General features: G+C 34.6%; 1 protein-coding gene across 1 annotated transcript in view; it reads left to right on the plus strand.

Annotated features, from left to right (window-relative positions):
- The first annotated feature begins 8,585 nt into the window (after positions 1–8,585).
- The window catches only part of LOC131841415 (cationic amino acid transporter 2), a 49,411-nt gene continuing 39,424 nt past the window's right edge, over positions 8,586–18,572 (plus strand). The window contains exon 1 of the mRNA XM_059189732.1: positions 8,586–8,715. The gene's annotated coding sequence lies outside the window, so the exon portion shown is untranslated. The remainder of the gene's footprint in view (positions 8,716–18,572) is intronic.

An 18,572-nucleotide genomic window follows, 5' to 3' on the forward strand; every position in this document is an offset into this window, starting at 1 on the left:
TCGCAGATTTAAACTGTTTGATTTTACTTATCAGTTTTGTATTTTTTTTATACTAGTTGTCACCCAATTCTAACTTCATTGATTCGCAATACAATGAAAATCATCATTACATAGTATAAATCAAAGTTGCTGTCGCTGTCTGTCCGTCCCTATGTATGCTTAAATGTTTAAAACTGCGCAACGGATTTTGAAGCGGTTTTTTTTAATAGATAGAGTAATTCACGAGGAATGTTTATATATATAGTAGATGAAAACCCGGCTTCGCTCGGTCTCATAATCTTATTTAAAAAATGCAAATACCTAGCAACATGTGTGTGTAATAATAAAAATTTGCCACCATCGTAGTATAAAAAAAAACATCGTAAATGTCAAATTTGTAATCGGCCTATTTCAGGTTTAAAGAAAAAATACATGCACACTATATACTCTTTTATCATAAAAAAGTGTCAAAAACTATATTACCGTGAAACGTTAACGACTGAAAAAAATATTTAATTTTGTTAAGATTCACTATTGGTTCCGTTAAGACGTTTCGTTTTACATTATGTTATCTGTGGTTTTACGTAATCAGAACGCTAGCGATGTGTTGATTGGTTGTTAGCTAGTGACATGAAAAGATGGTGACTGCAGTTTGTTTGTCAGTGTCATTAGAATTTAACGAAATATTCCATAATACGAATTTTGCGGATATATGTTGTCGACTCGAAATCAATATTTTATTATGTTTTGTTATTCACATAAGGTTCCGTTCGAGTCTACCGTACCTCTTGACGAAATTATTAATATAGATAATACACCAGTGCGACGCCGGGGCGAGTACCTAGTTATTTATAAATAAAGAAAATCTAATAACAAACGATTAAATATACACATTTTTAAAATCATTCAAAATGCATCGAAGGTGTTATAAATTGATAAATTTAATTGGCTTTGATCCCAAAGGCTTGATAATGTAATACCTAATTTTGTTTTTATGACTTCACAACTGTAATCATAACATTGAAATCTATTGGTAGTATCCATCAATTTAAAACTGCTCTTAGAAATATACTGATTGGTAAAACTTATTACACGGTTGGTGATTTCCTGACTGATACATTGACGTAAAGACAATTGATTAATGACTATCGGTATGATGACGTAGTACAGTGATTTTATTTCATTAAACATTAATTGTACCTACAATTTGAAATTTTGCACACCTCTTACGAGGTTAATGTACGGATCTCAACAACACATTTATAACACCTTATTGTTTACCTACATTTGGCAAATAAAGTATTATTATTATTATTATATAATTTTGTAAACTTGATAACCCCCAAGGTGGCACAAGGTGTCACGAAAGGTGCTCTGAGTACAAAGTTGTGAATTTGAATACCGTTACCTGACTGTCGCTTGTTTTGCAAGTAGTGCTGGAAAGGTGAGATTGGGCAGTGAAATTATAGAGTAAAACACTTCAGTTCTCAAGAAGGGAGCGCAGAGGTACCACGGGCTGATTGTAATACAAGTTTATGTATACTATTTTATAGGTATAACTAGCTACTCGCCCCGACATCGGGTGTACATGTATTATACATAAATACCTTCTTGAATCACTCTATCTATTTAAAAAAAACCGCTTCATAATCCGTTGTGTGGTTTTAGTATTAGTAGTATAGTAGGCCCATCTATTGTGCCCAACATCCTGCACAAAGGAAGATCTAAATGCGCAACATTCTGGGGAAATTTAGTTGTCATTGAAATGAAAGAAGACGAAGATTAGTAGTATCGCCGGTATCATATGACAACGTGATGTTCATGTATATAGGCCACGGTTACCATCAGGTAATTCGTCACCTTGTTTGCTAAAATCAAACGCAAAATATCTTTATTTATGTGGGTCTATTACAGACTTTTATGATATGTCAAATCTAACGTCAATTCGGAGTGTTTTCGAGTTAAGAAGAACAGACAAGAAACTCAGCTCTTATTCTTTTCAAATGAGCTTGTACATGATTACAAAAATACAGATTCATTTTGTGTTAAATTAGAGAGAACCTTGTGATCACAAGTATACGCTATTGCATTATTGTCAGAAGGAAATAATTTCATCAGTTGCCATAACCCGAACAGGCCAGCACCTATACACGAGTATGACTGATGAACCATTATAATAATACAAAATACCGTTAAATAACCTCAAAATAATTATAGGGACAATAGCGGGCCACTGTCCCTTAAATGAACACTTTTACACAATATCTGCTACTGACAGTTGACCGATTTGTCGGGGCTGTTTTGAAGCCGATGAAATGGCCGATGGCTGCTCACGTAATCCTGAGTGCTTGCTGTGGCCTCACAATGAACACGAATCCTCGGAACGGTGAACGGTGTGGTCACTTCGTGAAGCCTGTGAAGACCCTAGGAGACTTCTGCGCTTCTGGGAAGAGTTTGGCTGGCTACTTTAGTAGTCTGGCTCTACATGAGAGGATGATGCTCCCGGATGAGAGGATAATTGCGGAGAATAGACTCCAACTTACATCACATGGGGTTCGCTCTCCTAACTTTGCCTGTGAAAATACCAGGAGACTTCTGCGCTTTTGGCTGCGAATAACTGGCTACTTTAATAGTCTGGCTCTACACGCACAACGGCCCAGATGAGAGGCTAATAGCGGAGAATGGAGTCCATTAAACGGTATTGTAAGTGTTACAATACCGTTAAATTAATAGAATCATAGTTATACATCGTGTAACCCGCCGTTATCAGATACAGCCATGCCGCATAACTTTCCTTGACGCAATGCGATTAGATTAAATTTTAATACTTATCAAATTGAATTTCTTTTGCGTCCGTATTGTGTATACAATTGTATTCGTTTTCGTACATAACTTTAAGGTGACACATCTATTGATATTAACATTGTTATCAACAATTACGATAAAATCTCATGTACCTGCATATAGAGACTTAATTATAACTGTAATTAAATTTGGTATAATTATGTTCAATGTAAAGGATGGAAAGAATTAGCTGGAAAGATAAAATAAGAAATGAAGGGTTAAAGAAAAGAGACAAATCATAAATATTATTGAGTATAGACGAGGGAAATTAAGGATGGAAAGAATTATCTGGAAAGATAAAATAAGAAATAAAGAAGGGTTAAAGAAAAGATACAGATCATAAATATTATTGAGTATAGATGGGTGGAAATAAAGGATGGAAATAATTATCTGGAAAGATAAAATAAGGAATAAAGAAGGGTTAAAGAAAAGATACAGATCATAAATATTATTGAGTATAGGCAGGGAAAACTGTTGGGGCACTTGATACGACACGAACTGAAGTAAAAATAACGGAAAGAGGGGAAGGGGAAGACCAAGACACAGATATCAAGCAGATTAAGGAAAAAGTTGGAGTTGTGTCATATCAACAACTAAAGGGATTGATGAAAGATCGTGAAGAAGTTCAAGAACTCCACCGACTCTTGTGGGCTCTTAAATTAGTAATGAATGAATGTTCATTGTAGAATTTATTGGTTTTAGTTAACTTACTTAATAGTTCTAAATTATTTTGTTCAATTCCGTTACAATTATCATGTGAGAGACTACAAATATTCAATCCGGAAACTTAACTACAACTTCTCCAATGGTTATTAGATTCCAACCCGTATGCCAAGGTCCCATGTGGCCCATGGTCCCATGTGGGTGTAGACTCAATAAGTCTACATCCACATTGCAATCGAAACCATTGTGGCAGAGCACCGATAGGGCCCAACTATTTATTCCGAGTCTCAACACTGACCACGACGATTTACCTGTCTCGCCTACTCAAAGGAGCAGGACATCGTCGACTACATCCGGACCAAAACTAACCTGACACTGAGGGTGATGTAACTGGAGTCGAGTCACAACGCGAGCTTCAAAGCGTTAGTGGGCCGGTTCCCCACCTTCATGAAGGTGGACTACTGGCTGAAGGGGCTGGTGTATCTGCGGACCCGTGGTAGATTGCCGTCATCAGTGCCATGAGGACACATTATATTTTATTATTATTTCTTGTGTATGTTAGTTTATAAGGTATTTATAAAATGAATGGCCCATTTTATAAATACCTTACATCCGCATCCTGAATTCAATAAAATAACTTTATAATACTTGAAAAACAATTGAAAAACTGATACTACCTGTGGAAAGTTGATTCAAGAGGAGAGAAATGTGTTAATCTAAGACTTGATTCATCGTTATAGATACTCGTAGCTAATCCGTCACCAAGCTTATAAATACACAATGATGATATCTATTTAATCAAATAAGTATGTAATTGTTATAATATACTAACTATTCAATATATAAATTTAAATAAAAAATATAGCCTATATGTTATTGATGTGTAAGCTATATTGCTGCAAAGATTCATCAAAATCTGTTTAGTGGTTTTTAAGTGAAAGAGTAACAAACATTCAAACTTACAAACTTTTGTATTTGCAGTTGGTTAATCCAATATTCGAATTATTATATGAATAAATAGCGCCTGTTACTATTCTACGAGCAAATATGTGTATCTGTTTATTAATCATATAAATTACCAGGAAAACTTATAATATCGACAGCTTGTCTATGGACTAAATACTACCCGACCGACGAAATACTCAAATATTTGACGGCCTCGGTGATCTATCGGTTTAGCACACCGCCTTACATCTGATGGTCGCGGGTTCGATTTCTCGCACGGCACAAACATTTGTATTTATGAGTATGATTCTTTATATCTGTTTGGGTGTATTTTATATATAGTATGCATGTATTTACGAAGAAAAAAATATATCTATTATGAGACACAGTCACCTAGATACATTAAAATAATAATGTCTAGTAAGACAAATTCAATATTGTCTACTAAGCACTACCGTGTCTAAACTGTGTCACCCCACCTTACATTTTCCTATTGTTATTTAGTATATAAGATCATTATTTCTATGTACATATTGTCAGTTTATTATCATCTGTAATATACATCGTCTCGACCACCAACATCGTATAACTCACCCGCAACATCTATATATTTGTATCAATTATCTAGTACCCACAATACAAGCTAAGTTAACTTAGTTAGTACGTAGATGAAAAAAAAATCAGCAACTTCGTTACATTTCTAGATAAAACATATCCTCGTGGGATAGTATATCCTCACGGGAAATTCATATACACGGTATCATATCGGAAGGTGTGGCATTGTGCTACATAGTTTCACCGCTCATTTCCTTACATGTACCTAGTAATTATTATAGTATTACTACAAACTACATTTTTTTCCGTTCAAACAACTAAGTATTTCATATAAGTGTATATTATATGAAATATGACAACATACGAAGGTTTTACATACATTTGTTTTATGAAAAAGTAGTAAAATCAATTAAAAAATATATACTTTGATACATTAACTGTATATTCATTAATACCTATACTTTATTAATTTCGTGTTAATGCATTTTAATTAAACACCTTTACAAACACATTATTTCCGAATAATCTATAAGAATTGGTAATTCGTATTAACTCGCGATCTATTTTTAAATTTAACATAAGCTGGCAACACAGGTTTTGTCAAATAGGGCTTCGAGATTTAAAAAAAGAGTGTAGGTCATTTTTATTTTTTATACATTTATAACTTTTCGTTTTAATTAAATTTTATTAAAGATGTAACGTTCATAAGCGCCTAAAATGTCCTAGTATAATCAATGATTTTTTAATTTGATTTATACAATTTTATATTTTTGTTATTTTTTATAAGTTGTGTCAAAGACATTCTAATATACTGTATATTCACTTCCGTTGCCAGCCGTAACAATGTTTTTATCTGTTGGAAATACATAACTAACTAACATTATTATCCTAAAACTAAAATCTTAAAAAATATAATATAGTAACTAAAATATATTATTAAAAGGAGTCTCTTTAGGCAAGGTTCCGAACATACTGGCAGCGTTGACCCTTTGAATAGCTATACTTTTTGTGTCTTGACATTAAAAAACAGAGTATAGAATATTTTAATTTTTAATCTATGACTTTTCGGTTTTATTAAAAAAATAAACTTACGTCAGACGACTCTGTAGGCTCCTTAAACGTCAATAATTTATATAACTACATCTGCCGGGCGGACAAATCCTTGGATATCGAGGTGAAGGCTATCATTCGACCGTTACAATCTGCGCGGAATGCCTTTGATAGACATTTGCACATTTAAATTTTTTAATGGATGACTCGCCTCGGTTGTACATGTAGTGAATTTACCACGATAGGCAAGATCAGGGCAGATAACCTGATCTTACGCTCATCTGATCATCCTCCACTGGTGCCCCTGCGTAAACCGTTATCATTGCTTTTGCCCGCGGCTTCGCTCGCGTTAATAATATCCCCTTAGGGGTGGAATTTATCACATTCCTTTCTTAGGGGATGCCTACGTCATAGTAGCTTTATGCATGCAAAGTCTCAGCCCGTTCGGTTTAAAATTGACAAACTTTCATCCCCTATTTTATCCCCTTAGGGATAGAATTAATCAAAATCCTTTATTAGCAGATGCCTACGTCATAAAATCTACCTGCATGCCAAATTTCAGCCCGATACGTCCAGTGGTTTGGGCTGTGCGTTGATAGATCACTATGTCAGTCGGTCACCTTTGAGTTATATATATTTAGATATCATCCATAAAAAAAATATATATTACATAGAAAACACCCAGACCGATACAAACAATCATACTCATGAATACAAATGTTTGTAGGTGCCAGGAATAGAACCCGCGACCATCGGAAGTAAAGTGGTGTGACACAACATTAAATGTCTGTAAACACAGAGTAATGTTTTGATATAACATGCTGATTTTGGGTTTTTTTAGTTATATAATATAGAAAAATTAAATTGCAGATGATAAAATGTTCATTGACCAATTAAATTTGGCTACATAATAAATTTTACTATGCATCTATAATATTTTTTTTAATTCTACCTTCAACTACTGCCTTTACGTCATTCAATCGAATATCTCAATATGTTACACTCATAAGTATTTCCTCTCTAAATATCATAGCGAATAAATTGGCATCTAGCTATCCACTCGTGTAGGGTTGCCAGGCGTCCGGATAAAGCCGAACATACATACATAATTAGGCTTTCTGATTGCGTGTCCGGTAGGTTTCTTTTACAATAAAAATAATGTAAAAATTCTTATTTATATTTCAAAACAAATAATTATATTTATTATTTAACTTAAAAAGAAGAAATATTGTTTTGTTTAATCCGTTTTTTCTGTTTTTTTTTTATATTGAAGTAACAGCAAGTAAATGAAACTTATTTATGCAATTGCCTTTCATTAGAATTGAAGAACGATTTAAAAATATTAGTAAATGTTTATCTAATTTATTTTTGTCTGATTAATAATAATAAGGAGACGGATTTTGCATTCGATTATATTTATATTTCATTACTATTTTGTAAGATTTACAATAATAATAAAAAAAAACTGGATTTTACGTACACTTTTTTTCTCGTACCTATTAATACTGAGACACAAAATCTTTGTTAACGCCTGCATCATAATGTCTAAAAATGCCGGACACCCTAGTGACCGGCCTTTTTGTCCAAAATTCCGGCCAAACATACGTACGTAGTTAGAATTCCCAAAAAACTGGCTTGTCTGTCCGGCTATTTTTTTCTTATGAATGATGGCGCACCCGCCTACACTAACAGTATACGTGGTAATTCACCTTGTATTTGTCACGATGGTTTCCAGGTGCAACCGCGTGGAGGTCAACATGACATGGTACATTTATTAATCTACATTTCGAATCGATCCCTTTTTTCCACCATGCGGCTATTCCATCTGGCAATCCTACACGTCCTCATTACTAACAATCTCCATCCCTCCGGCTATTAGGTTTGGCGATCTGGCAACCCTCATTCATTCATAAACTTAAGAGCAACGCTCTTGTCGGTGGAGCTCTTGCCACTTTCCACGATCTTCCATCATACTCTTTAAGCCTTGATACGACACGACTTCAATACTGTCTTTAATTTGTTCGATGTAGCTGTGCCTTGGTCTTCCTCTCCCCCTCTTTCCTTCTATCTTTCCCTCAATAATTAGTTTTAAAAATTCATCGTGCCGTATCAAGTGCCTCAACATTCCTCTTCTACTTTCTATAGCATTCAATATCTACCTTTATTCTTTCACCCTGTGCTTACTTCTTCATTTCTTACTTTATCTGTCCAGCGAATTCTTTCCATCCTTCACCAGCACCACATTTCAAAAGCTTCCAGTTTGTCCTTTTCTTTTTGAGTTAATGACCACGTTTCACACGCATACAAAGCTGTACTCAAGATATAGGTCTTAATAAATCGTTTCCGTGAGTTCTTGGATATCTTAGCACGTAAAAGGTATTTTTTGTCATTACATACTTTTTTTGCCATGGCTATTTATGTATAACTGGCAACCCTACTCATGTAAATAAATATTACATAATGTTATTGCAAAATAAAACAAAAAAATCCTCAATAACGTTCACTCATTAAGTCTGTACCTTCTATCGATAGTTAGTTTAGGACATGAATGCGCATACGCCGGTCGTTTCGCCTTGTGAAATCGAAACTGCGTGCGACGTTAACCATACTGAGACTAGGTGAATACGTGTTGTGCTGTGAATTAATTTATGTGTTCGAATCAAAAACTGCTAGTTTGAGGTCAGTAAAAGTTCTTTTTGTATTTTATTTGTATATTTATATATATATTTCTATCTGAGATAGTTATATAATTTAAGTAAATTTTATAAATTCCGAGTATAATAAATACCTTATAATAAAGACCTAATTTAAGTTAGTTTGATTCTATAACTGCTATTTTGAAGTCAGTAAAAGTTCTTTTTGCATTTAATTTATATATGAGATCTCGATGAGATATTGTAAATTTTATAAATCCCGAGTATGTATTTAAGTTACTATTTCTTTTAAGTGTGTTTGTTAACGACAGACCTTTTATAGTGCTTATCAGTTTCTTATTCTGAACCATATTTTTAGGATTAATTAAAACTAAATTTTATAAAAAATTTGACGTTCATGAGCGGCTAAAATGTCCTATACAAATAAATGATTTTTGAATTTGAATATATGCACAATTTTTTACTTTTATATTTTTCTTCTTTACCGACTAAAAAGAAGCGACATTGTGTAATGTTTGCAGTATGCTTAAGGAGTAGATCCTCCCGCTGGGGTGGACACTCCATTCTTAGTTCCCACACCCAATAAATATGCTCATAGTTCTGGGACTGATTGCAGATTGAAAGAGAAAAAAAATCCTGTGTTTTTTCTATGTTATACATTCACTTCCATTGCCAGCCGTGTTAATGTTTTTTTTTCTGTTCGAAATACATATTACCTGTTTATTCAGTCGTGCCCTGATCGTAAAGTTTACTTTTATTTTATTACCTATATGTATAAAGAGTATCATATATACCTTATATATTATATATATTAGTTGAACAACATTTATTTAAAAGAGCAACCCGTTATTTTTTTCCTCGTTCTTTTTGTAATAGGACTGCTTTTAAAAGTGAGCGGTAGAATAAAAAATACGACTATTCAAAAGAGTTATACTAGTTTATTTGATAAGGATTATTTCTATTTCTAAACATTATTATATTTTATACTATCGACTGTCAATAGGAGTAATTTACTTGAAATTTATTTACACATTTTAGTTCTTACAATATCATGTTTACATATAAATAAAATTGGAGTGTCTGTTTGTAATATTGAAATAACATTTTATACAATTGTTTGTCTGTCTGTCTATTTGTTCCGGCTAATCTCTGATTCCATGTTTCGTCCACATGGAAATTAACTTTATTTTTAAAATAAAAGTAGCCTAAGTTACTTCTTATTACATCAGCTACCTGCCAAAAAAAAACCCGACAAAATCGGTTACTGCCATTTCAGAGATTAGCCGGAACAAATAAGAAGTAACTTAGGTTACTTTTATTTTAAAAATAAAGTTAAATTCCATGCGGACGAAGTCGCGTCTACAGCTAGTTTTGTTTTAGTTTAGCTATTGCGGTTTCGCATGGATGCATTACAAATCTTTAATTTCTCGGCTTGTTATATAGCTTAACACGCATGTATTATACATATAAACCTTCCTCTTGAATCACTCTATCTATTGCTGAAAACTGCATTAAAATGCGTTGCGTAATTTAAAAGATATGTACATATAAGTGAACAGACAGCGGCGATGACTTTGTTTATACTATGTTAAGAAATATTTTTAACGAAACAAGTGGGTAGTTTATTTAAGTTTATGATTTTTATGTGCACAATGATCTGTACCAGCTTTACTTTTAGACGATTATAAAACATTACATAATCGATATGATTAATATTTAATAAATCGATATAGTTAATCGATATATAATTATATCGATTAACTTGCATATTTTAATATATCATAATAGCCACTTCCGCATAAATGCACATAAATGAGATCGGCGTTCTAATCCACGTTGTGCTAATTTAGAGAATTAGCTTTTTTTGACTACTAACTGCACACGCGACTTCGTCCGCGTGGAATTTAAAACGAGAGATTTTTTCTAAAACAATAGTAGCCTAAGTTACTCCTTATTACATTAGCTACCTGCCAAAATAAATTCCGTCAAAATCGGTCCAGTCATTTCAGAGATTAGCCGGAACAAACAGACAGACAGACAGACAAAAATTGTAAAAAATGTTATTTTGGTATATGTACCGTATATTCATATGCATGTAGTAAAAAACGGTTATTTCAATATTACAAACAGACACTCTAATTTCATTTATATGTGTAGATGATAACTGTGTACGCTGTTAGACCAACAGTGGATGATGAAAGGATGAGGATAAAGTCAGCTCAGTTATGACAAAATTTAAGATGAACTAACCACAGGTTTCAAGGAGATATCGCGTTTCCGGGATTGCGGAAGACTGCTCGCGAATTCCCGTAACCCAGCCAAAGGGTGGAGATAAGGCATATAAACGGCAATATCTGTTTTACCTCAACCTATACCTGTAATTATAGTTATATACCTAATATATCTAACTATCTTTTGCCCGCGACTTCGCTCGCGTTAATTTATCTCCTTAGGGGTGGAATTTATCAAAATCCTTTCTTAGGGAATGCGTACGTCATTGTAGCTTTATGCATGCAAAGTCTCAGCCCGATCTTCTATTAGCCCGATATTCAGTCTATAAATACCCTGAACTTGCCTCATAGTATATACTGCCAACTACAGAAGGCTATAATCCTAAATACATGCCGCGTAGTCAGAAAATTTCTACAAACAGATTAGGCCGATATTTATAGTACACTAGATTTTGCCCGCGGCTTCGCTCGCGTTAAACTATCTCCTTAGGGGTGGAATTTATCAAAATCCTTTCTTAGGGGATGCCTACGTCTATTTTATCCGATCGGTTTAAAATTGTCAAAATTAATCAAATTAATGCTTTCTTAGCGGATGCCTACTTCATAACGTCTACCTGCATGCCAAATTTCAGCCCGATCCGTCCAGTGGTTTGGGCTGTGCGTTGATAGATCACTATGTCAGTCACCTTTGAGCGGTGTTTGTTATTTTAGGCATATAATTAATTAATTAAAATTGTGATATATAATAAAATTCATCACAATATAAATTGTTATGATGAAATGAAATTTGTTACCAAACTCCTCAGAGTCGGCTTTACCGATTTTCATCAAATTTCGTGTTCAGATCGAGTAGGTAATAAAAATAGATGTTCGATGCTCGCCATCGAACAACATCTATTTTAAATGCATCTCATCATCATAATAAAGTGACCCATCTCTAAATATGTTTAATATTTTATGACGATTTTGATTTAATTGAAAAATACATACAACTGTAAATTTTCACCCTTATTCCATTAACCTCCATTTTTAATAGGGATTTTAATTGATATGTATGAACATAAATAAATGAACAGGCAGTGGTCCGTTACACTGTTGTGGTATGTATTACTATTTTTCTATTAATAGTTAATTTTATTTATGTATTTATTATGATTATGGAGCAACCTTCAATGTATTTGCACTGTGTATTAATATTAATCGCTTTTACATTGTAAACAATAATTTGTTTCTGTAAAACCTCGTTCACACAACGAAGGTGAATCCACTAATAAAAGCTTTCGTAACAATAACAAACTGATTTTACCTAAACCTAGTCGTTTGGCTAAAGTTAGGAATTCGTTTTATGGCAATTGGATGAGGTTTTACAACAAAATACCAGAGTCTGTTATAAATCTGCCAGATAAAGGACTTCCTTTGCAAAAAAGCTTACTATAAAATTGAAGAATTCGTTAACGATAATAATGTTTTTATAGAAAAACTTAAATCCATAGCACTGACAATATTATCTGATTACACTAATAATGATACACAATTTCTATGTTGATTATATAATAATTACTTGTTATACTGTAATTATTATATAAAAAAAACATCTATTGTGTATTGTGTATCATATTAGTGTAATCAGATAATATTGTCAGTGCTACGGATTTAAAGTTTTTCTTAACATTAACATTATTGTCGTTAACAAATTCTTCAATTTTATAGTAAGTTTTTTACAAAGGAAATGTTTTACATTTAATCTTTTTTCAGGCAGATTTATAACAGACTCTGGTATTTTGCTGTAAGACCATACGTAATTAAAAAACGAATTACTAACTTTAGTTAAACAACATTTTACGACAATCACTTGCTGGTAATGTACCATACATTGCATGATTCAGTAATCCTAAGTTGTATGAACGCATCTTAATGTACATTACGGATTAGTGTCACATGCTCGGGTAAAAAACAACTTTCAACTATCCATACCATTCTTATACTAGACGGTTTGTCCTACAATCTAGTTCTTATACAAATTTGTTTATCATAAGTAGTGTGGTTTCTTCGGTATTCAATGCTCGTGGTTTGTTAATTAATGATAATGGAATGCCTTCGCTAACGGTATATGCTGGCGGGGCACCAGTGGAAGATGATAAGATGAATAGGTCAGGTAAGTTGGTCCATCGTGACAAATTTCCAGAAAGAACCGCTTGGGGGTTTTTTTTTTTAATTGATGATAATGGATTGGTACCCGCCTGCGCTAATGGTTTACGCTGGCGGAGCACCAGTGGAGGATGATAAGATGAGCATGAGGTCAGGCCAGTTAGCCCATCGTGACAAATTCATCAGTAATTTGTCACGATGGTTTCCAGGGGGAACCGCGTGGAGGTCAACCTGACATGGTACATTGCTAGCAATGAGATCATCAGTCCACATTACTAACAATCCCCTTTCCCCCTATTAGTACAACTCGGGATTATTGGACCTGACAATTGTTCATCAGGTTGACATCCATACGGTCCCCCTGAAAATCATTATGGTTTTGTTATGGATGATAATGGAAAGGTGCACCCGCCTGCGCTAATGGTTTTCTCTGTCGGGGCACCAGTGGAGGATAATAAGATGAACCAGTCAGTACAGTGAGCCCATCATGACAAATTCACTAGGAATTTATCATGATCCACTAAGGGAACCACGTATAGGTCAACATGACCTAATTTATGAGGCAATGAGGTCATCAGTCCACATTACTAACAATCCCATTCCCGCAATCAGTACAACTCGGATTATTGAATGCCTTCCTGGAAATGTTATGGTACATTGGGTATCTATACAGTTCGCCCTGGAAAACATCTTTTTTTTAATGATAATGGAGCGGTACACTCGCCCGCGCTAACAGTATACAATGGCAGGGCACCAATGGAGGATGATAAGATGAGCATGAAATTAGGCCTATTAGCCCCTCGGGACGAATTTACCAGGAATTCACCATGATGGTTTCCAGGGGTACTGCATGTTGGACCTAAGATGGAGATGAGGAAGAAGAGGAACTTTGGAGATGTGGTGTTACTATTTACCATTACTAAAAATGCCTGTCCCCCACTGCTCGCTGTTTTTTTATTGGATGATAATGGAATAGTGCACACGCCTGGTCTACCGAATTACGATACGTAGTAGGCATCGTATCAGTCAGGATAATAGGATTAGCATGAGTTCAGGTCAGTGATAGTTTCCAGGGGGAGCCGTGTGGACATCCACCTGACAAAGGTCGTTGCTAGCAATGGTGTTAAGTTCACAATACTAACAAGTCCTTCTAGTTGTTAGAACATTTCTTTTCGGACTACTCTAATACTGTTGACCGCAACTGGCCTTTACAGCTTCACCGGACGATAGGGGGCGAGTGTAGATGGCACTCCAAACCCGCGGAAGGACTTATGGAGCGGCTGAAGGCCAACTCCCGCCTGACGGATACGACTTTAATGTGAGGGCACAGCTAGGAGTTCGAACCTCGGCTCAGGCCGTCGTAATTTCGATCCCCGTTAGAATTGAACGGGAGATCATCATCGGAGGGGAGCATTCTAAGCCTCTTATTGTTCTAGACGAAAATAACAGTAAATATATTTAATGAATACAAAGACTTACACTATGGAGACAGAAATGGGGCTAGTGGCCCAATAGCAATAGAAATGAATGAAACATCGGCCTTGCTGGTCTAATGGTTTAGCACCGCCTTACATCTAATGATCACGGGTTCAAATAAATATACAGAGTTGAGTAACAATATGATTACTAATATTATAAACGCGTATGGATTAAAAATTAAAAATTAAAAATCTTTTATTCATGACGACGACCTCGGTGGTCTAGCGGTCTAGCACACCGTTTTACGACAGATGGTCGCGGGTTCGATTCCTCGCACGGCACAAACATTTGTATTCATGAGTATGATTGTTTGTATCGGTCTGTGTATATAACAGTTATCTAGTACCCATAACACAAGCTTTAGCTAGCCTAACTTGGGTCTAGATGGCGCTGTGTGAATTGTCCTGAGATTATTATTATTATTCATGTAGGACATTTTGGCCGCTTATGAACGTCAAATTTTTACATTATAATTTAAATTTTTTCCCTACCGTACCGGATGAATTTTTGTTATTGTTTCGTGCAACACTACTGAAATAATTTGATAAGATATTATGTAAATTGGGCGAAATATAACGATATTTTCATTATATTTCGCCCGATATTTTCATTTAATGTTAGACATAGACACCTATATAACCTATACAATGTAATTAAACTTTTTGGCTTTTAAAAAAAAAGTAATTCAATTGAGTTTCTTGCCAGTTCTTCTCAATTGGATCTATATCACAAGTTTCTTGCTCGTTCTTCTTGTGATGAGACAGCTTTCCGAACGAGTGGTAGATAAAAACAAATTGTTATGACTATTCAAAAGTGCTTAAATTAAGTTTATTTGAATAAATGATTTTCTATTCTATTCTATTCTATTCTATATTCTATATACCGAACTGGACGGTAGGGAAAAAAAATTATAATGTAAAAACTTGACGTTCATAAGCGGCTAAAATGTCCTACGTGAATAAATGATTTTTGAATTTTATAAATGTCAGGCAAGTGTGATGCAGACGAAGGTCCGCTGATCAGCTAATGTGTAATATTTTTTTATATGCAATAAAGTATTTGATTTGAAACCTGTTTATAAATGTTAAGTGTAGTAAAAAATAATGAAAAAAATTTGTATGACGTAGCAAAGGCGAGGGACAAAAAACATTCATTTGCGGACTCGAGAGTATGTTCATATTAATGATTCTGCATACTTTTGCATATTTTTTATGTAACTGGTATGGTAAGTGGTTGGCACATGTTGGTAAATGGTAACTGTTGTTTATAAGAAGTGCTTAATAGTTATATTTCTTATTCTACCACTCTTTCGGAACGCAGATTCTTTTTTTTTTTTAAATTTATTTTTAAATTTAGGGACTTTTGTACCATCTAAGTACATGTCAGTCCCATTGTACCCTAAAACCAATCACTCCATTACCTCACCAGTGAACAAATTGCCTTAGTCGCACCGCCCGAAGGATCGGCTAAATCAGTTTGTATGGCACCAACATCTAATATATTTATTTCATGGTCTGACGTTATTCCATGTCGTAGACTCTCGTTCCTGACACACTCCATCAGCAAATGATAAACATCCTCTATTGTACCACATACTTCACAATTTTGTGAATTGCAGATTCATTACAGGAATAATGAGCAAGGAACTTATGAAATTATATTAATATGTGTGAAAGAATTATTCCTCTTTAAATGATCTGCCATAGTGTGTTTGTTATGCTACGTTTACATTCAGCCGCTTCCCCTGCCACTCGCGCTGCCGGAACTATTGCCGGGCGACAACTGAGCGAGAGGGCTGAATGTAAAAACACGCTGCCACTCGCGCTGCCAGTCCTTTGACTCGCGCACGAAAAACCGACAATCGAGGGAGCGCTGGGCAACGCGAGTGGCAGCGACAATGGCATGCGAAGTGTTTCCACTCGTGTTTACACTCTCGCGCTGCTCACTTCCCTGCCCACTTCCCTACCCACTCGGGCTGAGTGTAAATTGAATATTAACCACGTGAAGTCGCGGACACAGCTAGTAACATATAAAATAACCTTGCTTCTGATCATTGACACTTGTTTAATAAAGTATACATTTATTGGTGTATTACCTTTCTTGTTACTCGGACCGGTTTCACTCTCAAGGTAATATGCATAAGTACATAGAATAAACAAATCTATTTATTTACTTTTTAACTTACGTGCAGCATTGAAGAATTATAATCTTTTATATTATTTTTTAATCTTATCCAGACATTTTTATATCTTATATGACGGCCTCGGACTAGCGGTTTAGCACATCGCCTTACTTCCGATGGTCGCGGGTTCGATTCCTCGCACGGCGCAAACATTTGTATTCAGTATGATTGTTTGTGTCAGTAATAAAAATAAAAAAATTGTGTCAGTCTGGGTGTTTTTTATAATAATAATAACAATAATAAATAATAATAATAATTTTATTTTGCATCCAATATTTACAATTTAAATTGTTCCCCGGTACCTAAACTAAGTAGAAACTTGTATTTTAGGTACCAGTTCCCTATATTACAATTCACAATGTTTGGAATTACAATTTATAAAAAGACAATTAAATAAGGTAACAATACAAGCTTATCATTATTTACTTGCAAAGTGTATGTGTATGTGTGTGTGTGTGTGTGTGTGTGTGTGTGTGTGTGTGTGTGTGTGTGTGTGTGTGTGTGTGTGAGAGAGAGGATAAGAGAAGAAGAAGGAGAGATAAATATTAATACCAATACTAATACGGGGACACTAGTGTTTCACAGTTTTCATATTCAAGTGGTTTTAGCCATTTCAAAATAATCTTTTTTATATCATGATTAGATTTATCCTTTAATTTATCATTATCCTTGCCAGCAAGTGCATTGTATAACCGAGGTGCTATATAATTAAACTACTTTTTTGCAAATGTTGTTTTCACAAATGGAATTGGATATTTAAATTTTCTAATAATGCGTTTTGGTTCACATGTTATTGCTGGCACTTACACTTACTTACACGATGATATCGTCTTAAACACTGATATATGAACATTTTACGCACTGACAAAACATCAGCATGTTCGTATACCAGCGTTGTAGGATGTCTATATGGTAGCGAAAACATATCTTTAATCACCGCCCTTTGGGCTCTCTCAAGTTCAATTAAATATGATTTTGAGGCACATCCCCACGTACAGATGCAGTAATTAATAATACATTGACATAACGCCTTAAAAGTTGGCAGAATCAGATCCTTGTTAGCAACTTCCCTTAGATTTCTAAATATTATTATAAGTTTTCTAATTTTTTTGCAGTATACGAGATGTGAGGAGTCCAATTTAATTTGTTATTCATTAATACTCCGAGGTACTTAATTTTATCAACATATTCCAATTCGGTGCATTTACAATGTGTTGGTAAATGTTTTTCTTGATTACAGGGATACGTGTGTATTCTTATACTGAAATCGGGGATGGGTCTAGATGCTTTTTTATACATAATATGTACGTATTTACAAAAAAAATCTACGTACATGTATCAGTTATCATAACATAAGCTCCGCTTACTTCGGGGCTAGATGGTGCTGTTTGATGTTATTATTATTATTAACTTATTAATAATTTTTATTTTTATTATTTTCAATCTCGGCTTTTGCCGGTTATTTTGGTATGTATGGGCCTAAGCCAAGTATATAACAATTGTTATATTTTGAATAGATTATATCGAAATACATATAACTCAAAGGTGACTGACATAGTGATCTATCAACGCACAGCCCAAACCACTGGACGGATCGGGCTGAAATTTAGCATGCAGGCTACCTGCATGTCATGACATACGCATCCGCTAAGAAAGGATTTTGATAAAATAGGGGATGAAAGTTTGTATGAAACTTTGTCAATTTTAAACCGATCGGGCTGAGACTTTGCATAAAGCTACTATGACGTAGGCATCCCCTAAGAAAGGATTTTGATAAATTCCACCCCTAAGGAGATAGTTTAACGCGAGCGAAGCCGCGGGCAAAAGCTAGTGTACTATAAA

Source organism: Achroia grisella, unplaced genomic scaffold, assembly GCF_030625045.1.
Source record: "Achroia grisella isolate CSIRO2021 unplaced genomic scaffold, CSIRO_AGI_Agris_v1 utg168, whole genome shotgun sequence".
In the NCBI taxonomy this organism is placed as follows: Eukaryota; Metazoa; Arthropoda; class Insecta; order Lepidoptera; family Pyralidae; genus Achroia; species Achroia grisella.